The sequence below is a fragment of the Dromaius novaehollandiae genome, chromosome 10 (assembly GCF_036370855.1).
Source record: "Dromaius novaehollandiae isolate bDroNov1 chromosome 10, bDroNov1.hap1, whole genome shotgun sequence".
NCBI lineage: Eukaryota > Metazoa > Chordata > Aves > Casuariiformes > Dromaiidae > Dromaius > Dromaius novaehollandiae.
The window spans coordinates 30,209,645-30,225,702 of NC_088107.1; positions in this window are offsets into that span (position 1 = coordinate 30,209,645).

Here is a 16,058-nt window from a genome sequence, read left to right on the forward strand (position 1 = left end):
CTTGCAGTGGTGCCTCTCTGCTCAGCGGCACACACCCTTGCCAAGCCACCCTCCCCACCTCTCCCCAAAATAACTCCTGCCGCCACCTACCTGGGAGCTGCTGCCTGAGCTCGACCAGTCCATCGGCTGGGGTGACCCGGCTGATGCCTCCCAAGCTGTTTTCACCACCTGCAAAGCAAAAGGAGGCATTTTGAGGGAGAGGCACACTGAGAGAACCACCAAGAGCCACTGCCTCTTCTCTCCCGGGTCCTGCCACATTACAAACCCAGCAAACACATGCCCAGGTCCCCAGCAACAACGTCTCTTGCATTATGCCCCATTTTGTGCACCTCCAAAGGCACACAAGCATGGATGCACAACAGGCTTCCAAGCCCATGCTTCCAAGCCCATCTGGCAATGGTGCCTCTCTGCCCAGTGGAACACACCCTTGCCAAGCCACCCTCTCCAACTCTGCCCAAACTAACACCTCCTGCCACCCACCTGGGAGCTGCTGCCTGAGCTCGACCAGTCCATCGGCTGGGGTGACCTGGCTGATGCCAGCGCAGCTGTCTTCACCACCTGAAAAGCAAAAGGAGGCATTCAGACGGAGAGGCACACAGAAAGAACCACCAAGAGCCACTGCCTCTTCTCTCCTGGGTCCTGCCACATGCCAAGGACAGCAAACGCACTTCCTGGCCAACTTGCAACAAAGTCCCCTCTACTTTAGCCCAATCTTTGACCAAGCAAAGGCACACAAAGCACACATTCGTGTGCCCCATTTGGTGCACAACCAAAGGCACACAAACATGGATCTAAAACGCTTCCAAGCCCATCTCGCAGTGGCACCTACCTGGGAGCTGCTGCCTGAGCTCGACCAGTCCATGGGCTGGGGTGACCTGGCTGATGCCACCCCAGCTGTTTTAACCAGCTGCAAAGCAAAAGGAAGCATTTTGAGATAAAGGCACACAGAAAGAGCCACTGCCTCTCCTCTGTCGGGTCCTGCCACATGACAAGGACAGCAAACAAATTCCCAGGTCCCCCCGCAATACAGCTCTTGCATTATGCCCCATTTTGGGCACAACCAAAGGCAGACAAGGTACACATTTGTGCCCCACTGTGTGACAACCAAAAGCACACAAGCATGGATGCAAAACAGGCTTCCAAGCTCACGCTTCCAAGCCCATCTTGCAATGGGGCCTCTCTGCTCAGCGGCACACACCCTTGCCAAGCCAGCCTCCCCACCTCTCCCCAAACTAACTCCTGCCGCCACCTACCTGGGAGCTGCTGCCTGAGCTCGACCAGTCCATTGGCTGGGCTGACCTGGCTGTTGCCTGCCCAGCTGTCTTCACCGCCTGCAAAGCAAAAGGAAGCATTTTGAGGGAGAGGCACACTGACAGAACCACCAAGAGCCACTGCCTCTTCTCTCCTGGGTCCTGCCACATGCCAAGGAAAGGAAACCACCAAAGGCACACAAGCATGGACTCACAAGAGGCTACCAAGCTCGAACTTCCAAGCCCATCTTGCAGTGGTGCCTCTCTGCTCAGCGGCACACACCCTTGCCAAGCCACCCTCCCCACCTCTCCCCTAAATAACTCCTGCCGCCACCTACCTGGGAGCTGCTGCCTGAGCTCGACCAGTCCATCGGCTGGGGTGACCTGGCCGATGCCAGCCCAGCTGTCTTCACTGCCTGCAAAGCAAAAGGAGGCATTTTTAGGCAAGGGCACACAGAAAGAACCACCAAGAGATACTGCCTCTTCTCTCCTGGGTCCTGCCACATGCCAAGGACAGCAAACACATGCCCAGGCGCCCCCGCAACAACGTCTCTTGTATTATGCCCCATTTTGTGCACAACCAAAAGCACACAAGCATGCATGTAAAACAGGCTTCCAAATTCACGCTTCCAAGACCATCTTGCAATGGCGCCTCTCTGCGCACCGGCACACACCCTTGCCAAGCCACACTCCCCACCTCTCCCCTAAATAACTCCTGCCACCACCTACCTGGGAGCTGCTGCCTGAGCTCGACCAGTCCATGGGCTGGGGTGACCTGGCTGATGCCACCCCAGCTGTCTTCACCACCTGCAAAGCAAAAGGAGGCATTTTGAGGCTAAGGCCTGCGGAAAGAACCACCAAGAGCCACTGCCTCTTCTCTCCCGGGTCCTGCCACATGACAAGGACAGCAAACACATGCCCACGTCCCCCCGCAACAACGTCTCTTGCGTTATGCCCCATTTTGGGCACAACCAAATGCACGCAAGGCACACATTGGTGCCCCATTTTGTGCACAACCAAAGGCACACAAGCATGCATGCAAAACAGGCTTCCAAGCTCCCACTTCCAAGACCATCTTGCAATGGCGTCTCTCTGCTCAGCGGCACACACCCTTGCCAAGCCAGCCTCCCCACCTCTCCCCAAACTAACACCTGCCGCCACCTACCTGGGAGCTGCTGCCTGAGCTCGACCAGTCCATCGGCTGGGGTGACCTGGCCGATGCCAGCCTAGATTTTTTCACCACCTGCAATGCAAAAGGACACATTTTGAGGCTAAGGCACACAGAAAGAGTCACTGCCTCTTCTCTGTCAGGTCCTGCCACACGCCAAGGACAGCAAACACATTCCCATGCCTGCCCCACCAGGGTCTCTTCTACTGGCATCCCGTTTGCTCTTACTGACCGCCTTCAAGAATGGATACACAACACGTTTTCCAGCCTCATCTTGCAAGGTTAAGCATCGGGCTTAACCTGAGAAATTTTATGAGCCCTAGGCTATTCCCTAGCTCTCCCCATAAGCTCATTTTTAGTGCATATCAGCAAGATTCAATAGGGAAGCAGAAAAGCATGGTACTGCCTCTTACTTATCGCAATGCCACTAGCTATTTGTTGCGGATTATGAGATTTTCACGTATTCCCCATCTCCCTCTCAGTGCAATGGGATGCTCAGAGACATCTGTTGTCAGAATTGCTTTTCATCTGGGAATCTCCACTGTAGCGTTGGCAATGGAGAGAGGTCACCAAGCTGCTCTCACCACATGTTCAGTTATGACCTGTGTCCTCAGGTGGGCCTTCCCCTTCTGTGACTACCCTCTTGCTTTTGCTGCATTGAAATAACTTCTGTACTAGTAGCCGGAGACCCTTCTGCAAAGCTCATCCCAAGCTCTCTTTAAGGCCTCTTCTTTTCCTTATCCTGTCTGATCTTACAGACTTCCCTGCTCTCCTGACCTCTGACAAACTATCTAGGACTCCAAGGACAACTTTCCCCTTCTCTACACAGTACTCCTTGCTTTCATAGTAAACCATACAGGGGGGTTTACTGGGACCCTTAGTCTTTCACTCTTGATTGTAAGAAACAGGCTGCTCATGCTCTTCATGCAGAATTTTAGCAGCCTGCAGGCTCCTGCGGCTTTTTCCTGGGCAGTCTTCTGTAGTATTTTACTAATTGCCTCTTCCTTATGTCGCTCCCTTTCTTGAAATGATCTGTGTACATCCTGGCTCTGGTTGGCTTGCACTCTGCTATTCTCATGTTAAGCCCAGCTGCACTTCACCACCCCAGAGTGACTCTCTCCAGTACCTCCCAGACTAAATCCTGCACAAACTAAATCCAGACCAAGTCCACCACAGTGTCTTTTCTCACTGCTTCACAGACCACCTGGTGTAGGAAGCAGCCCTTTACAAGCAGGAGACACTTCAGGTCTGAAGGCATCGTCTCCTGACAGGGCCTCTGGCCTTCTAGCCAAGCATCACAAGACGTCAGTGCTGCCTCTGTGCCTCTTCCCATCTTCCCCTTTGTGTGAGGCAGCCCAGCTGGAACCTCAGCCAGCCCTTCCAGGCCTTTGGCAGGCTCTCCCCCTCCTCCTCAGCGCAGGAGGAAGGCCAGGGCACAAAAGCCTGGAGCCTGCCCTGTCTGATGGAAAAGGGCAGAGAGGCATGCCTGCCTCTGCTTCGCCCAGCACCTACCGCTGTGTCACTGTTGAGCCATGCACAAATACTCCCCTGTGTCTCTCCCCACGTAGGTGTCACTTCCCCCTTGGGGGCTTTGGACCAAGGGCAGGGCTGTTCTCTTCAGTCTTTCAAAGCACTTTGTGTTCATGTCAGCCATGGTTGTCAGCCCAGAGGCTTTGTGTCCCTTGGCCAGGGCAGTTGCAAGGAGTTCAGGATCTAATGACAAGGCTGCTTTTCCTGTAACTCCAAGAGCCCCTGCCCTAAGGACCCTCTGCCAAATGCCTGCAGACCAGGTGATCATCTGAGGCTGCAGCCTCCCTCCAAACCCCCTCTCCCAGAACATCAGGTGATGTTTCATCCTCAGGAATTTAAACGCCCACAGGCATTTCCAACAACTCCAGGGCCTCACCCAGGGACATCCACCCCGCCAGGGCTGGAGGCTCCCAGGGGCCAAGACCAGCTCCCCAGCATCAGCAGCCCCTGACTGCTCCCATCCCCTGGGGTCCAGTCGAGACTGCCCATGCCAGGCCAAGTCCTCCCTCACCTCCGCCACACACTCCCTGGGTGCGGCTCCCCAAGGCCAAGGGGAAAGTGGAACGGTTCATGGATAAATGAGCGGCCCAACCTCATCTCTTCCCCATTACCTCCATCACACCCTGCCCCGCCAGCCCCATCTCGTGGGCCTGCCTCCCCTCTCACCCACCCCGCAGGCCTCCCCCACGCCAGCACCAGACATACCTGCCCAAGCTGGCAGGCCCTGCTGCGCACTCGGCCTCTTCTCCCCAGGCCGACACGGCGAAGGCCACAGGCGACCTCCTTCCCTCCTGTGCACATGGGCATCATGAGCAGCAACACACCAACAGCCACCGACCACGGGGAGAACCGCTCTGGCACAGAAACCCCACGGCCGGAGCCCTGAGTGCATCCGTGTTCCCATGGCGATAACGGCCACTCAGAATGGAAGCAGAAGGGGGCCAGGAGGGGGCTGGGGGAGACGGCCCTGTAGCACTCGCCTCAGCACTGCCCACCACGGCTGCAGAGACCAAACCTGGGAGCAGCCAGCACTTGCTGCTTTGGACTGCGTCCCCCACTTGATGCCCAGCTGCTTTCCCAATCATGGTTTCTTCTGGGTGCAGAGGTTTGGGCCCGCCACTTGCAGCAGGACAAGAGCGCCCCAGCACTGTGCTGATGCTCAGAGAGGAGGATGTTATGCTACGATGCGACCCATCGTTCTCTGTCCCCACCAAAGCCCTCAGGCTGAGACCCCATCTGGGCATGTGCTGACACTCCCAAACCAGCCTGGATAACCAGTACTGCACACTGAACCCCAGAGGTTTAGGAGCACTGTGCAAGGGAGCTGGGCGTGTGGTGCTGCACATGCAGCACAGCCCCTCTGCGCTGCTCCCACTTTGCCTGCTGGGGAGCAGCACTGAGTCCAAGCCCAGATGTCACAAAACAAGACAGAGCCCCCAGCGCGGAGCCTGGGCTGAGCTGGCACCTCCCCTCAACCCTGGTCCTCAGGGTGTGCAGCAGCTCAGGGCTGAGCCCCAGGGTCCTGCAGGGGCTGGGGATCCCCCTGCCGTGGGCCAGGCCCAGGGTGGTGGAGCCAGCACGTGACCAGAGCTGGTCGGTGCCTCCTGGCTGGCAGACAGGGTCCCAGGGCCAGCGCAGCCATAGCCAAGGCCGAGCGAGCTCAGGAGCCCCACGCTGACTCTGGCTGGGCTGCGCAGGGAGGGACTGGGGTATGGCATGGCCCTGCACCACTGCTCCCAGCACCGGCGGCCCAGAGCTGGGCTCCCCTTGCTGCCCCGCACGGCCCCCAGGGCAGCCAGGAGCCCCGCAGCGCTCCTGCGGCAGAGCCCAGCCCCTGCGGGGCAGCGGCCGGGCCCCGGGGCCCTGCACTGCCCAGGCACATGATGCCAGGCTGCCCCGAGGCCCCACCATGCCCCGCCCTGCCGCCCACAAGGTGGTGCCTGGGCCGGGGAGGGCCGCCCACCGGGTCACGTGGCACTAAGGTTGCTATGGCATCGTCCCCCCCATGCGGCCCTCCTGTTGGCTGGCAAGAGGATGAGGGTGGGGATCCCTTGGACTGACAGTTCTGCCAGCCAATCGGAGTCTAGCATTCAGAGTCTGCAGGAGGGGAGGAAGTTGTGGGGCCTCATCTGGAGGAGAGAAGAGAGAGGAGAGAAAGAGAGAGCGAGGGGGGGAGAGAGAGAGAAAAAGAGAGAGGGAAGTGAAAGAGAAGAGGGAGAAAAGAAGGGGAGACGAGCATGGAGGAGCGAGAGAGCAGCGGGAAAGCAAGAGAGCAGGGCAGAGCTGTGCTGGCAGTGACCGCTGCTCCCTCGCCTCTCCCTGTCACACTGAGGTTACCTCTGCCTTCCCCACAGCCTCCTGCCCTCCCTGCAGAAATGCTTTCTCCCCAGCTTTGGCCAGCCAAAAGCCCTCCCGGCCTCACTGAGAAGCACGGGGCCCTGACAGCAAAACTGCCCCAACCCTGTGGGGGCTGCAGGGCCAGCGCAGACACCTGCTCTCACCAGGACCTTTAGCAAAGGGGGCCATTTGTCAAGCAATCTGGGTGGGGGGAAATGGCCAAGACTAGGCATTTCCCCCAGGGCTGGCCTACCCTGGAGCTCAGATTTAACTCTGCTCCTGCTTCTCTGAGCCTGGTGTCCTTTCCCATGGCAAGAGCATGCTCCAGCTGCTGCCTCTGCAGTGCAGCGCCTGTGCCCATTGCACAGCCCCGGAAGAAGTCCCCCACCAACCACCTTGGCCATGGGGGCCTTGCAGATGCTCCTGAGATCACTGTGCCTCCAGCAGGTTGCAAGGTATCCCCTCTGGGCCCTCCCACCCAGACACACCGGGGAAAACCCACCCTTTGGGAACAGGGGTCACAAAGCCACCTCAGGGACTAGCTTTGGTCACTCGCTGCTTTGGGGCACTTACCCAACATCTCCTGCCGTGCACGCATCCTCCCTCCCTCCCTGTATACTGGCAGGACAGTGCTCCCTGCCAGGGGCTTCTGACACTTCCTTGCAAACAGCATCACCTGTGCTGAGAAAAAAAGCCCCTCGTGGGTAAATGAGAGCAGAACTGGGACAAGACCAACATGTGTCTCTCCGGCACCCCAGGTCCCAGGTCAGGCTCCTGCCCAGAAAACTCCAGCCTAAGAAACGCTGGCTGAGGACTGGCTGCCTGCTGTGAAGAAGCCAGAGATCCTAGCTGCTCCCCAAAATGACCTGCCTGGCAGCACCCAGGAGGCAACAGCTGCAGATGCAACCAATATTTAGCACTACCCCAAGAGCACTAACAAACAGAGCCACTGTTGTGCCCCACACACAGTGTTGCCCCCCTTCCCCCCAAAAAATCCCAGGGTAGCAGCGGGTTGTCAGGGAGCCCCAGCGATGGGCACAGCAGGCCCCAGGCCCAGACATTTCTGCATATCCATGGACAAGCGCTAAAAGCTCCTTCACAGCTCCCCCCACCACAGGAGGAGAAGGCAGAAGAGCAGTCAGCACCACAACCTGGTGTAGCAGAAGCCAAAATATCCCCCCTCGTCATGGCAGGGCAGGACCGGACCCCAGCTGGACACCACTCCCTGAGCCCTTCATGGCAGAGACCTCGCTGTAGCCGTGCTACCAACAGCGGCTCTGACCCATTGCAAACAAAGAGCTGCCATCACTGGGGATTTATGGGCCACACGGAGCATCAGGGGGATGCTTGAGCCTCTTCCCAGGGAGAGGGCAGCGAGGGGCATATATAAAAATATGTGCACACAAAAACACACACAAATCACCGCACACCCTACAAATCACCGAGACCTCTACTTTTCAGATGAGCCTTTGTTACCTGATTATTTCCCTATTTCAGTTATCTTTTCACTTCAAGTATCAAGTATCTTCAAGTATTTATCCATTCCTGCAAGTATCATTGTTGCAATTGGCATTTCTCCCACAGGAAAACCCACAGGCCAGGACTGGGGAGGGCTGAGATTAGCCCCAGTCCCCTTAGCAGCTGCTTCAAGGAGAGATTTCAACTCTGGCCCAGGAAGAGGTCTGGACCCATCCTTCCAGAAGCTTCATCCCCAATAACCCCTCCAGGGACTTGGGGACTCCTGTTCCAAACCTCAATACATCCGCTGCTCGCCTCGGGACCCCCAGCAAGGGCACAGAGCACCCAAGGGGCAGGGGGGCTTTCTCCAAACGCTGCCAGCGACTCCTGCCCCACGACAGGCTGTAACACAAGAGCCCCAAAACCTCTGCTTCCCTTAGTGCTTACTCAGCCCAGAGTTGAAAACACAATTTGAGCAGGTTTGCTTTTAGACTGCCTGGAAACCTCAACACACTTTCCTTCCCCTGCGCTCCTCCTGAGCGGGCTGCTCGCACCTCCTTTCCTCTCTGTCTGCCCTGGCTGGGGAAAAGTGCCCAGGAAGTCTGCCTGCAGTGCTTCTAGTTGGGCTCTTCTCATTGCTTGTCCAAATGTGCCACAGAGCCTAGGAAGGGGATTTTCCTGCTCCAAAGATGCACAACGTGCCTGTCCTGCATGGCAGGAGCAGGGTACAAATCCAAGTGAGGAATCAGAAGGGAGCTCCATGGGCCCTCCCAGCCCTTGCTGGCTCCCTCAGGAGACTCCTTTCCTCTGAGATACCAAGGCCTTGCCTCCAGGGATCAAGACACTGAGCTTGCTAAAAGGAGCTGAGTGCCTTCATGGCAAAATTCCTGTTATCCAAGAAGAGTTGGGGTCATTTCCATGCAGGAGGTGCTGCCTCCATCATGTCAAAAACCAGATGCTCAAACGCAGAAGGAGGCACAACAGGCTCCATGGCACCCAGTCTGTCTGCTGGACCCTGCTGCTTCATTTCAGGCACCACTTTGCAAAAGGAAGGAAAATCCATGCCCCCTCCTCAACTCTTTCTCTGTCTGGCCCTGTTGCCTGCCAGGAGCCCCCAGCCAGCTCCTGCCAGGTGCAACCAAGCGGCTGCTGCCGCCCACCCCAGCTGCATCCTGCCCTCTCCCTCAGCAGTGCCACTGCTTCCTCCCTCTGACCACTCCCAGCCTTTGGGCACTTTCTGCTTCTGGGGTTTGGGAAAATGCAGCAGGCTCAGAGCAAAGCAGAACCACCGCAATTCAAACCCCAGGGAGGGGAGGTAGAGCAAGGCCATTCTTGCACAGCCCCAGGGCAGCCAGGGACCCCTGGGCAGAAGGATGGGATGGGGCAGCCCCAGGATGGACCAGAGCATGACCAGGAGCAATAAAAAATCTCCGCTCACCCTCTGGTATCCTGCTCCCCTCCAGCTCCCTCATGCCTGCGCTCTCCCCAGGCTCGTTGAGGGCAGGCAGGGGGACTACAGACCCCACACCCATCCCAGGGAGCCCAGCTGCCTCACTGACCCCAGCCCAGCTCTGGCCACGAGGCCCCACTGCCTTCCCACCACCAGAAGAGCTCAGCTCTCCAGCTCTGCCCACGCTCTGTCCCCGGACCCTCCTGCCCTCCCACTGCTCGAGAACCCCCGGTACCTGGGGGCCAGGGGGAGGCTCCCACAACCATCAATGCCCTGAGCATTGCCAGGTCCCTGCTGCATGCTGGAACCTTGGGCCGGGCCGGGCCAGGAGGGGGCTGATGTGCTGGAGCCGCCCTGGCTGGCCCTGCTCTGGCAGCACTGCTGGGACCATGCTGGAAGTACTGGGAGCAGTTCTGGACTCCAGGACAAGACAGACATGGTCGTGCTGGAGCAAGTCCAGCAATGGGCCACACGGATCATTGGGGGACTGGAGTATCTGCCACCCGAAGCGTGGCTGAGGGAGCTGGGACAGTTTAGCATAGAGGAGGGGAGACTCAGGGGGACCTTTTCAATGGGTAGAGAAAGAAATACATGATGTGGGAGGGAGAGGTTACAGAAGATGGAGCCAGACTCTTCTCAGTGGTCCACAGGGACAGGACAAGAGGCAATGGGCACACAAGGAAAGACAGAAATTCCATTTAACCATAAGAAAAGCCCATTTCACTGTGAGGGTGACTGAGTCCTTTCCTTTCCAGGGGCTCATTGTGCTGCCCTTTGGCATGGTGTGCTAGCAATGCCTGCACTCAGAATGGCTGTGGGACCTCCACCAGGATCGGCCCCTTGCTCTGCACCTTTCCCTTGAGTCATCCCGGCTCTCCTGGAGTCCTGCATGGTGACAGCGCTCAGTCCTCCCCGAGAAGACCTACACTTCACCTTGGGAGCCAGGAACTCACCTGTCAGTGTGAGCCCTGCTCCTGCGCCTCCTCCACCAAGCTGAGGACGCATAGTGCGCTGTGCCCAGGACTCCCCAGCGGAGCTGGTCGCCTCGGGGGGACCTGCTGCCGGGCCTCTCTTGGTCAGAGGAAGGCTCCCTGTGCCTGCTGCACCACCTCAGGGGCTCCTGCCATTCTTTGCCACACGCCGATGGCAGGGCATGCGCTGTGGGGGCAGAGTTGGCTGGGGCCCTGTCAGAGCTCCCTGAGGTTTCCCCAGGAGAAGCTTTGGCTGCAGGAGCCCACACAGAGCTGGTGCAGGAGGGCCCCACACCTTCCTCCTCCCCAGGGGCCTGGCCGGGCTCAGACACCTCCTCCTAGCTGGGGAGTCTCTGGCCCCGCATGTGCTGCAGCCACCTGCGGCCATCATGGTTCTGCCTCGGGCACCTGCTTCGGGCCCTCTCTGGGGCCCCAGCATGGCCACTGTCGCTGCCACGGGAGCTCCTGTGCTAGAGGGCTGCAGAATGATGCCGCCTGCTCATCGTGGAGTGGGAACAAAATCTCCCTCCTCGATGGCTGGCCGAAGAGGAGCTCTCGGAGTGCCCAGTGTGGTACTGCTGGAAGTCGTCATCCACTCGCACCGTGTGGAGGACAGAGTGAAAAGGGTGCTGGCAGAGTGGTCACTCACCTCTGGTTTCTGACCACTGCCAGATACAGGCAAAGCAGAAGCTGTGCAAGCAGAAGGCAGTGTAGTCAGTGTTGTCAAGTGTGTCCAGGCAGAAGGGGCACAGCCCATCTGGAGAGGCGTCCGGCAGCATTGCCTACTGCAGCTGGCTCATGCTGGCACCAGGGGAAGTGCCACCATCCTCTGAGAAGTTCTCCTGATGATGCCACGTCCTATGAACAAAAGAGATGTAGAGTTCATGAGCTGTCCTCGAGACTAAAAGAGGAGAAAGCAGAAAAGCTGTGGCAGTCAGGATCAAGAGAGACAACCACCAGGAGACCATCTCAGGGGACACAAGGGGCACCTTCGTCAGCTCCTCCTCAGCAGGGAAGCGTGGGCACTGACTTCCCAACACATGTGCACAGGTGTTGCAAAGGCCAGAAGGCGGTTCCCAAATTCTGGGCAATGGCAGCCCCAGCCTGGGAGTGGGGCAGGGTGGAAGCAGAGCATCCCAAGCCCTGCCAGCCTCCCCATCTGGCAGAGCCCACCCACACTCTCGCCAGACAGCCAGCAGCATGGGCGGGGGGGGAGGGAGCCTTCTCCTCCTTGACCCCCCACAGAGTGTTTGATGGAGGCACTGGCGGGGGTGGGGGAGAGCTGGCGGTCCCCAACAGGCTCCCAATGCCACACTGCCGGCCACAGTGCCTGCCTGCCTTGGATCAGCACAGCTCACCTGCGCACGTCTGTCCCTGCACAGCAGGGAACACCCCATATGCCTGAAGAGCTTCCCAGCACCCTGGCACCTCTGGGCACCCCCGGCCACGGGACACCAGCCCTGCGGGGTCCACAGCCCCCACGTCTGCCAGGCAGAGCTGCTGCTGGCCGTGGAGCAAAGCCCAAATGTGAAGCGACCCTGCTGGGCACCGGGCATCTCGCGTGCTGCCCAGCGGGGAGCCTGGGGCAAAGTGAGCAGGGCCCGACTCTGCAGCTGTCTGAAAGCAGTGATGTCATGGGAGTCCCAGGAACTCTGCAGTGACATCACCGGGGTCTCGGGGCTGCACCCAGGAGACCCCCCCAGCTTCAGACACATCCTCAGTGCTTGCAAAGTCCATTGGACAGCCCTCTTCACCCCTCTGTCTTTGCCTGGGTTTTTCCTAAGTGGGCCTATGGTGGCTTCAGACTATGTCAGAGTTTGCATTGGCTTGAATGACAGTCTAGGGCGGGATTTTGGCAGAAATCTCAGACTCGCTGAGCTTTTTTCCCTTTTCTCCTCTGTCAGCAGACTTCAAGCTGAGTGCTGCCAACCAGCAGAGTGGCCAAATTCAGCCAGAGCCATGCTTGTGAACTGGGCAATGTCTTTTGCCAAGCAGAAAAGCAACCTCTTCCCTCTGCTCCCCACCTTCCCTGGGCCATGACAACGCATGCCCTGCATGGAGGGGTTGGGTCCTTTCTGAAAAAAGCCCAACTGGACAAGAGCTTGGGAATGTATTTGACACAAGAGGCAACAAGCAAAAGCCTCCCCAGGCAATGTCAGAAGCGCCCAGGCAGAGAGGGCAGATTAGAGCTCAGATGGTGCCAGCGGCATTGCCGGGTGCAGCTGGCTTGTGCTGGCTCCAGGGAAAAAGGCGCCATCATCCGAAATTCCTCCCTCCTCTGCTGACATCACAGACTAGAAAAGAAAGAGACACTCAGCCGGTGACAGCAGCGTGGAGTGAGCCAACAGCTGGGCTGCATTGCAGGCGATCCACACCAACCTCCCATCTGCCCTGCAGGCAGCCCCGCTCCGGCCCTGGGCTCAGCGCAGATCTTGTGGGAGGGCACCGTCCCACAGCCCTGCTCCGACAAGGCGAGCGGGCAGGCCTTCGCCTGGCCCAGGCTGCCTCTCTCAGCCTCTCTTCCTATGACAGATGCTGCGGTCCCTTCATCATCTTTGTGGCCCTTCACTGCACTTGCTCTGGTAGCTCCATGTCCCTTTTGTCCTGGGGAGCCCAGGACCACACGCAGCACTCCAAGTGTAGGGGGGAGTCCGTGAAGGCTGTGTACAGAAGATGCCTGGCCTCATCTGGGGATAAATAGCACTAACCAAGCATTGGACTGACAGCAGGGCAGGGCCCATCCCCGTGGGCAGTGTGGGCAAAGAGCCTGGGTGGGCAGGGGTGAGTTGCGCCATGGGCACAGGAGCGGAGCTGGGCTGCCCCAGGGGCTCCCTGTGTGTGCCGAGCCCATGAGATGCCCTTGGCTGGGGCCAGGGCAGAGCCCAGGTGCCCTCGGCTCTTGGGAGCAGAGCGCAAAGGCAAGGCCAGAGGCCAGCTGGCCGTCCTGCGGGACGTGGTCCAGGGCCCGTGTCCCCTGCCCCTGCCCTCCGTGTGCTCCTTGGCTGCCTCAGCCCCATCTGTCCTCTGCTCCCACCTGCCCCGCACAGCTTTGGGTGCTCTGGGTCTGCCCTTCCTCACAGCCCCTGCTGTGGCCGAGTGCCCCCCAGCCCCCCAGCCATCCCCGCTGCCAGGCGCTTCTGATGCGCTCGATGGCCTCACAGCTCTGTGGCGGCAGCAACCTCACTGTCCCAGCCCTGTCCCATCCCACGGGGGCAGCAGCCACAGAGGGCTGTGTGGGGAGGCCAGGGCAGCTCCAAAGGCTGCATCCACTCCCAAGCCCTCGGCCCCAGCCCCGCCATGCTGGACGCCATGGGGCTGGCTCAGCACAGCTGGCTCTCCCTGCTCTGGGGCAGTGGCAGCCTCCTCTGCCTCTGCCCGGCTTCCTTCTGCTCCTGGCTGCCTGGGCCGCCCTGCGCAGCCAGCGCAGCATCTCTGGCCAACACTGCCAGGTAGGAAGGAGGCTCCGGGCAGCCCTTCCTGGGGAGCCTGGCCAGCCTGGCCCCATGGCGAGCGACTCCTGCCCTGCAGGAGGCCCCGGCTGGTGGGACCCACACGCACCATGGGTCGGGGCCTGGGTCCTGCGGGTTCAGCCGAGGCCACGGTCACAGTGCGGGTGATCCTGTGCCTGCAGGTCTCTCCCTGGAACTGGTGCGGGGGGAGGCACTCAGAAGACCAGGACCCAGGCGAGGCTGCACCACCCCAGTGCCGGCTCCTGCTGGGGATGGCGTGCCCACCTGGCTGGGCTCATGGCCCCAGCATGGAGCTGGGCTCCAGGAGCTGAGTTCACACCGCACACGTTGGGAGGGAGGCTGTTCCCAGGGGGCTTGCCATGGGACAAGCCCTGCTCTGGGATGCTGGGACGTGGGGGTGTCTTGTCCATCTCTGCCCTGCTGATTTGTGTGTCCCTGCTGGGGGCTCCCAGCCCTCCCCTACCTCCCGCCATCCTGGGGTCCCAGCAGCTGCCCCAGGCTGGAGTGCATCCATGCTGGGAGGAACCAGGTCCCAGGACACAGGGCTGTTTGGGGCAGACCCACTCGGCCCTGCTCAAGGTGCTGTGTCCTCCTGCTGTGTTGCAGGTGATGTGCAGCGGATGTCCAGCTGCAGGGGCTGGCTCCTCGCTGCCCACGGCAGGTTCCTGGGCCAGTTCCTCTGCTACGACCTCAGCTGCGGGCCCTGCAGCGAGGCTGCCTGGGAGAGGCAGCGAGGGCTGCGTGCAGCGCGACAAAGCCCCTGGGCCTCTAGCAGTCCAGGGTTGCCTTCCTCAGTGGGCTCCAGCCTTGGGTGGGGTGCAGTGTGTGGAGGAGACTCCTTCCCCAGCACGGGGCCTGCTCAGTCCTGCCCCAGCCCCTGACCTCGGGCTTCACAGCTGGGCCAAGGAGCTGGAAGACGCAACTCGATCACTGCCCAAGAGAGACGTCAGCTGCGAGGCTGGCTTGCCTGCCACCCCAGGGTCGTGCTCGGTGGATGGTGGTAGCAGCCAGCCTGCTGGTGCTGACCCTCACCCCATGTTGAGGCTGGAGCTGGAACAGGGTTGTGGGAAGAGGTTGCGGATGCACACCATAAGGAAGTGCGTAGAGACCCATCTGGGAAGCTTCCCCGCTGTGGTGCAGAGATCCCACGAGGTGTCCATCTGTGGGCTGGTGCCCCCCACGTCCCTTGCCCTGCTGCACTCCGGCACAGTGCCTGTCTGCTTCCACATGACGGAGGCCCTGTTCCTGCTGGAGGAGGCCCGGGAGGCCCTGGAGCTTCATGTCCGGGCAAAGAGGCTGCACCACCAATGGGACTTGTCCAGGAAGTCCCTGGGAGCGCATGCGCCCCAGGCACTGGTGTCAGCCCTCTGACAGCACTGCGCAGACACCCACATCCAGCACCTCCCTCGACATCCACCGTGCCATTCCCAGGCCACCCAGCACCACATGGAGCCACAGCCTGACCGCTTCCCTCTGGAGAAGGACCAGATCAGCAGCTGCAAAAGAAAGACATACCACGAGGTCTGGCTTGGCATGCCTCCTGGCCTGGTGCAAGAGTCCCAGAGAGCAGAGCCCAGCATGTAATCACCCACATCCCGTCCACATTCTTACTAAATCCTATTTCTAGCTCTTTTTTGCATGGCCGCATTCCCTCTTCTGCACAGCATGTGTGAGCTGCTGGCAACCCTCAAGCTGATCGAGGTAGCGAGGAGGCTGGGGTGGCTGCAGGAGGGTTTTGCTCCAGTATCACCCCACAGAGCTGGGATCAGGCTCCTGTGCTGTGGGTGTTTCTCTGGGGCACACATGGCTCTGGGGGTAAAGAAAGGCCAACAGCATCTCTGGGTTGAGTGGAAATGCCTACTGAGGCTCTGGGCTCACCATGGACTGGCGGAGCGATGCTGAGCAACTCAAGAGGCTCACAGAGGGCCTGGGGTCCTGGGGGGCCAATGCAGGACCCTGGGGGCACCAGGACTCACCCACGGCATGTGTTGTGGCATGCGGAGAACAAAGGGTCTCTCTGCAGTGGGGCACAGCCATGAACCTCCTCTCCCAGCAACTTTCCCAGTGCTAGTTACGGCCCGAATTTGTGTCCTGATTGTGCCAAGCCTCAGCTTGGATTCACAGCTGATCTGTTCACATATACCGCGGCTTCTCCACAGCTCAATTTCACCTCACTGAGTCTTGGGATGGAGCATCCTCATGACCGAGTGGCTTCCCATTGCCTCACCCCACAGATGTGACATGGAGGGATACAGGGGAGGGGGACAGAGGCAGTGGGGTGGTACCCAAGGGACCACAAGGGGCCTGAGACAGGGAGCAGGAAGCTCTCACCCCATGGGGTCCTTCCTCCCCACCCGTGCTGAGCCTGACCTGTGCTGGAGCCAGGAAGGACAAAATAAACATCAGCATCACCTAAACTGCCCT